The following is a 7469-nucleotide window of genomic DNA, read 5'->3' as shown; positions in this document are numbered from 1 at the left end:
TGTTCTTGCAGGAACTGTTCCAGAACAGCTGACCTTCATGTCTTAAAATAACAACTGACTGTTGTTGTTACTTAGTTACATAATTCTAAATGTTATTTCACAGTTTTTAGATCCCCAGTTTAGTTTTAGAATGTTAAGTTATTTAGTTAAGGCTTAATTTGTTACATATACATTACAGCACAGTGAAATTCCTTCTTTGTATACCCCAGCCATGATACAGCGCCCCCTGGAGCAGATAAGGTTAAGGGACTTGCTCAAGGGCCCAACAATGGCGACCTGGTGGAGCTGGAGCTTGAAACACCAGACCTTCTAATCAGTAACTCAGTGCCTTAAATCAGAGCTATAACTGCCCACAAAAGCAAAACCAAAAACCGTTTAATACCGTATGTACAAATGTGTACTTACTTAAACATATCTGTAACATTGGAAAATGTCATGTTTATCTTGTTGAATCAGTTTGGTGCATTTGAGAATAGAGGATGTGAGTTTATGATCTATGATGTGACCAGGATTGCCAGATCAAGGGTAGAAATGTTACAGGTATTAACTAATCAAGCGGTTGGCGGGTGTTTTTATATATAAAGATGGATAAATTCAATCCATACCGTCAGTTTAAAACTATCCCAATTACGAGGGAAAACCACCTGGCAATTCTGCTTAACAAAGCTTTGAGCAACACACATGGTGCAAATCTAGAGCTGTTTTTATGAGCCAGTAAAAATTATGCAGAAATCCAGCCAACACTAATTGCCCAAAGTTTATTCAATCAAACACTATATATAGTCAGCTGCACTTTTGTTTTTTTGTGCAATCCCAACCACACAAAAAAACCAACAACAACAACAACACACATTACAGTATTTGAAGGGAGGAAGGCATTTTTCATGGGGTGAAGTGTGTGTGTACGTAGATAGCATGCAGGGTTTTAACACATAATGTGGCCTAACTACCTTTAAAACACCAGCTTCTGGTTCTTTGTGTGTTCTTGGACACGGAAAGTGTTTAAAATGGTACATCTGGACCATGTGATGGTGTGACACGAATGCGGATAAATGCGTTCCAAAGATTTATAAGAGCAGCTAAAACATTAAAACTGACATTTCTAGTGTGTGACTCATAAACGATTATAAAAACATTCAGATTTAACTGACGCGTCTCTGTCCAAATTTCTGAACAGCTTGTCTGAAGACGTGACGAGGTCTTCGGCAGAACGCTAGCTCTTAGCCCGTTCGTATTTCAAAACAGGAATAATGTGTTATTACTGCTTGTCATGTCGCGTAACGCTCCGAGGCAGACGAGGCGTGTGACTTTGATGTGTGCTCACTGTAAGCCATCAGCCCTGGCCTTTTGAAAACTGCCAATTTTATTTTCTCCCTGAAAGAAACTTAAGAGAGGCGGAAGCATCAAGCGTGTAGGCAGAACCGAGTCTGTGATGCTGAGCGCTCTAGGTCAGCTCAACATCTTATCTCAATGCATGATCAGTGGTTCTTACAAGATAAGTAATTTGTAGTTTCAATTTTAACATGCATTTCTGTCCATAATTTAAAGAGACAAATGAATGTGATGCGTCAGGTTTCCGACTCGAGGTGTACAGCAGTGAAGCATTTATTTGTTCTTACACCACAATGCTGCTGCATTCACACTAGTGCAGGTTCATAATAGAGCTCTTCTTCTAATAATATGTTATAGGTTCTGTACCAACAGCTTATTCACAAGGACTTGGAATGATGGAAAAAGCCACAGAAGTATTACAACTTGAGCGTAATCTATAGAGTGGTGAAAGCTTCTGTAGGAACATGTTTATCTAACATTTATGGAAGGAGTCTCCGGTGTCAGCACTTAGAGAAGTCTTAAGAAGTTTACACTTTGTGACATGACAAGCTGCATTTTTGTCAAAGCTAAATTTTGTCTATGTTTTCAAAAAGATTCTGGGAGAAGAATTGACCTCTTATAACCTCTATAAAATAATCAAAAATAGGATCTATCTTGTTTTTCGGATGTTCAACCCCATTACAGCATATATATGGATATTTATATATGGATTTATATACTGTATGGATTCAAGAACGTGACTTTTTAAATAATTAAAATTGACAGAGTGACCGCTCTAACAGAGTGACCATCAGGTTCTTGGTCACCTCCCTGACTAAGGACCTTCTCCCCCAAACGCTTAGTTTAGATGGCCGGCCAGCTCTAGGAAGAGTCCTGGTGGTTTCAAACTTCTTCCACTTACGGATGATGGAGGCCACTGTGCTTATTAGGACCTTCAAAGCAGCAGAAATTTTTCTGTAACCTTCCCCAGATTTGTGCCTCGAGATGATCCTGTCTCGGGTCTACAGACAATTCCTTCGACTTTATGCTTGGTTTGTGCTCTGACATGAACTGTCAACAGGTGTGTGCCTTTCCAAATCATGTCCAATCAACTGAGTTTACCACAAGTGGACTCCAATTAAGCTGCAGAAACATCTCAAGGATGATCAGGGGAAACAGGATGATCAGGGGAAACAGGATGCGCCTGAGCTCAATTTTGAAGAGGCTGTAAATACTTATGTACATGTGCTTTCGCAATTATTATTTTTTATATATACAGTGGTGTGAAAAACTATTTGCCCCCTATTTGCCCAACTATTATTCTTTTGCATGTTTGTCACACTTAAATGTTTCTGCTCATCAAAAATTGTTAACTATTAGTCAAAGATAACATAATTGAACACAAAATGCAGTTTTTAAATGAAGGTTTACGTTATTAAGGGAGAAAAAAACTCCAAATCTACATGGCCCTGTGTGAAAAAGTGATTGCCCCCCTTGTTAAAAAATAACTTAACTGTGTTTTATCACACCTGAGTTCAATTTCTGTAGTCACCCCCAGGCCTGATTACTGCCACACCTGTTTCAATCAAGAAATCACTTAAATAGGAGCTACCTGACACAGAGAAGTACTGTAGACCAAAAGCACCTCAAAAGCTAGACATCATGCCAAAATCCAAAGAAATTTAGGAACAAATGAGAACAAAAGTAATTGAGATCTATCAGTCTGGTAAAGGTTATAAAGCCATTTCTAAAGCTTTGGGACTCCAGCGAACCACAGTGAGAGCCATTATCCACAAATGGCAAAAACATGGAACAGTGGTGAACCTTCCCACGAGTGGCCGGCCGACCAAAATTACCCCAAGAGCACAGAGACAACTCATCCGAGAGGCCACAAAAGACCCCAGGACAACATCTAAAGAACTGCAGGCCTCACTTGCCTCAATTAAGGTCAGTGTTCACGACTCCACCATAAGAAAGAGACCCGGGCAAAAACAGCCTGCATGGCAGATTTCCAAGGCGCAAACCACTTTTAAGCAAAAAGAACATTAAGGCTCGTCTCAATTTTGCTAAAAAACATCTCAATGATTGCCAAGACTTTGGGGAAAATACCTTGTGGACCGACGAGACAAAAGAACTTTTTGGAAGGTGCGTGTCCCGTTACATCTGGCGTAAAAGTAACACAGCATTTCAGAAAAAGAACATCATACCAACAGTTAAATATGGTGGTGGTAGTGTGATGGTCTGGGGTTGTTTTGCTGCTTCAGGACCTGGAAGGCTTTCTGTGATAGATAGAACCATGAATTCTACTGTCTACCAAAAAATCCTAAAGGAGAATGTCCGGCCATCTGTTCGTCAACTCAAGCTGAAGCCATCTTGGGTGCTGCAGCAGGACAATGACTCAAAATACACCAGCAAATCCACCTCTGAATGGCTGAAGAAAAACAAAATAAAGACTTTGGAGTGGCCTAGTCAAAGTCCTGACCTGAATCCTATTGAGATGTTGTGGCATGACCTTAAAAAGGCGGTTCATGCTAGAAAACCCATGAATAAAGCTGAATTACAACAATTCTGCAATGATGAGTGGGCCAAATTTCCTCCAGAGCGCTGTAAAAGACTCGTTGCAAGTTATCGCAAACGCTTGATTGCAGTTATTGCTGCTAAGGGTGGCCCAACCAGTTATTAGGTTCAGGGGGCAATTACTTTTTCACACAAGGCCATGAAGGTTTGGATTTTTTTTCTTCCTAAATAATAAAAACCATCATTTAAAAACTGCATTTTGTGTTTACTTGTGTTATCTTTGACTAATAGTTAAATGTGTTTGATGATCAGAAACATTTTGTGTGACAAACATGCAAAAGAATAAGAAATCAGGAAGGGGGCAAATAGTTTTTCACACCATTGTATATATAAATTTGCTAAAATCTTAAGTAAACGTTTGTCATGTTGTCATTATGGGTGTTGTGTGTAGAATTTTGAGAAAAAAAATTAATTTAATGCATTTTAGAATAAGGCTGTGACATAACGAAATGTGGAAAAAGTGATGCGCTGTGGATACTTTCCGGATGCGCTGTAAATCCGTAATGTTCTGGATAAAATATGCATAGTTTCGGATATAAAGCTAAAAATATATAAACTGTAAAGTTCTATGTATAAATGGCGCACATTTTAAGTATAAATTGTGTAAGGTTTTAGTTAAAAAGTCGTGAAAAATTTACAACATAGAAAGTTGTAAAATTCTAGATATAAACTGTAATGTTTCACACATAAAGTGTATAAGGTTCTACAAAGTTAATAATGATGTAAGTCAAACTCTGAAGTATATTACTAGATATAAATTATATACTGTATGTGAAGTTCTAGGTATAAACCGTAAAATTCTATGTATAAATGGCATACATTCTAGGTATAAACTAAAGTTATAGTTATAGGTCTGTAATATTCCAAATATAAACAGCAAAGTGTATAAAGTGCTTAAAGTTCGATGTATAAACTTAAAAATTCAAACACTATATCTAGGCATAACTGTAAGGTTTTACATATAATCTATGTTAAAATCTAAACCTAAACCAAGGTTTAAAGTGTGTAAAGGTTGAGTATAAGCGCGACAAAACTCAAAGTTTTAAATAATTCAAATAAGTGAAAAAAACTAATAGTTACTGTATGTACAGTAAATAAAAGTAAATATTTAAAAGTAAATTTTCAAAAAAATGTTTCTAATATTAACTCTTTCTTAAGAAAAAGAAAAGAAAACTACCGTAAGAGTGTATCACTATCTACTGTATAGGAGTAGACTGTAAACTGAATCACTTTTAAATTATTGCTGAATGCTTACCTTGTGATGCTTTACTTAAATAATGAACCAGGAGAGTTTTGTACTACACACATACCTGGTAAATATCAAGAATTTCAGAGACTGAAAAAAAGGTTTTCTTTATCTGGTACCATCTATACAAGATGATAATTTTTTTTTTTTTTTTTAAATGCTCAGAACACAATTTAATGGAGCGTTTCAAGAAAGATTGATCAGAAAATAAGGGTTACCTTTGGATTTTAAAGATGTGATGTTCAAACACTTACCTGCAGTGAAATATGCAAAATTCTGTCTGGAACTGATGAAAAGCTAAAGGTCATTTCCTTAAGGCGAAGAAAGACGTCTAGTCAAATATTCACTTGACGTCAGACACCAACTGTGAGGGAAATGGCATTTCAGGGCGCGAAGCTATTTTCTGCGAAAAAGCAAAGCTGAAAAGATTTCAGCAGACTAAAGACTTTAAAAGCACAACATGACAAACACAACTCTTATGGAACAGTGAGTTCAAATTTGGGATTTTTGGTGCGCAAAGGTGCCAGAATGTCAGGAGGTGAGCTGGCGAGAAGGATAAGGGTTGCATGTGTGCAGGTTTTGGTGAAGCTCAGTGATGGATCTGTCATGGTTTATGGTGCATTTCATCCAATAAATGTCAGGGATCTGGTGAAAAACAACCAATACTGAGAAATATGTATACTTGTTTGTGAACAGATTGTGATTCATCAAGCTTTAGCTTTGGGAAAATGGCTGAGTGGTGGAAACTTTTCTTTGTTTCAGCACGGTAATGACTCCCCGAACACGCTGCAGGATAAAAATAAAGGCCTGCCTGGTGCAGATGGCATGCTCACAGTATTATATCAGATAAAGTTGAAAGAAATTGTATAAGAGAGCCTTTTTAAACATCTGCAAATGTTTATCAGGGAACTACTTCGATTGTGCATTAAAACAGCAACTCTAGAATTATTGGCACCTTATAGGGGGAGAACGGATGAATGTGATTGATGAACATGAAAATATTTTATTACATCTGAGATGAAGAAATTGCATGATGCAATATTTGAAAAACTTTATAGCCATATGTGTAACTTGTTCAAAAGAAAACCCATAAAACGTTTAAGATAATCCTACACGCAGAGACTGTATATATTTTTAAGATGTATTTATGGAACTCTGGAACAAAATAACAATATGGAATAAGAATAAAAAAAAATAACAGAAGAAAGAAATAATTTAGACATGAAAAATCAAAGAGTTTTAACTTTAACAGATGTCTGCTGAGCTACACAAGTCAGGAAAAGTATGTAACAAAAATGCACAGATAATTAAAAATACTGGGACATAATGAGAATGTTTAGTCTGGAACAGTTGCCGTGATTTTGCTCACATGCTGATGAAGATGGTGAATTAAATGTGACTTGATGTGTTGATGCTTTTATCATAAAGGCTTTCCAGTTCTGATCCACTGCTTAAAATGTTCTATATCATTCCTAAAGAGGCATTTTCTGTACAATGTCTACACTGTATGAAGTCTATAGGTAAGAAATTCTACAGGAATATTTTGACGATGAGTTACTATAGAGTTCAGGTTAATGCTCGCTAGAAGTGGAACATTAACCATATTTACTTTGTACTTAAATATGTATCTGTACTTTGCTTGATTAGCTTCATTAGCGGATATTTTGCATGTTTTTGAGCTACATAACGACAGTGGTGTGTAATATTTGAAATGTGAAGTATCAGCCCCCTGCTGAGTATCACATGTAATTGCATGATTTACCTTCCCTCTGTGAAGCACTCAGTCAAGTAGCAGGTGTTTGAAATCAGAAGTGGAGATGGTTTCAGACTGGGGCGAAACAGCATGTTCACAGCCTGGGAGGAGAGAGAGAGAGACTCTTTTACTTTGACTTACAGGCTACAGTGAGCTACTACAAACTCAGTATTATGTAAATGGAGGGATTCTACTTTTACTTCAGTTATATCTGGATCTGACACAAGCTACGGTGATGCAAACTTTAAACTCTACAAGAACCCAGTACCTTCTGCCCCAAACCACAGTCTCCACCTTGTTCAGTTCAAAACATTCAATCAGGGTTAAGTTCTTCTGAAACAGTGAGAAATGTCCACAGGGTTCCTGTCTATGAATCTAAACACATCCGTAGGCTGATCACGCAAGAGCTATGAACGCCCTCCTGCTAGCTCTCATAATGATATGTTACATCGCATGGTTCAGAAAGAATCTATAATCCATCAAACACTCAGCAGCTAATTAGCTAATTAATAACCATTGCCACCTGAGTTGACGTGGGTGTGCTGAGTGTGCGACAGGAAGTTCTCCAAAAACAGGGTTTGA

The sequence above is a fragment of the Clarias gariepinus genome, chromosome 6 (genome assembly GCF_024256425.1).
Source record: "Clarias gariepinus isolate MV-2021 ecotype Netherlands chromosome 6, CGAR_prim_01v2, whole genome shotgun sequence".
In the NCBI taxonomy this organism is placed as follows: Eukaryota; Metazoa; Chordata; class Actinopteri; order Siluriformes; family Clariidae; genus Clarias; species Clarias gariepinus.
This window is presented reverse-complemented; position numbering follows the sequence as displayed.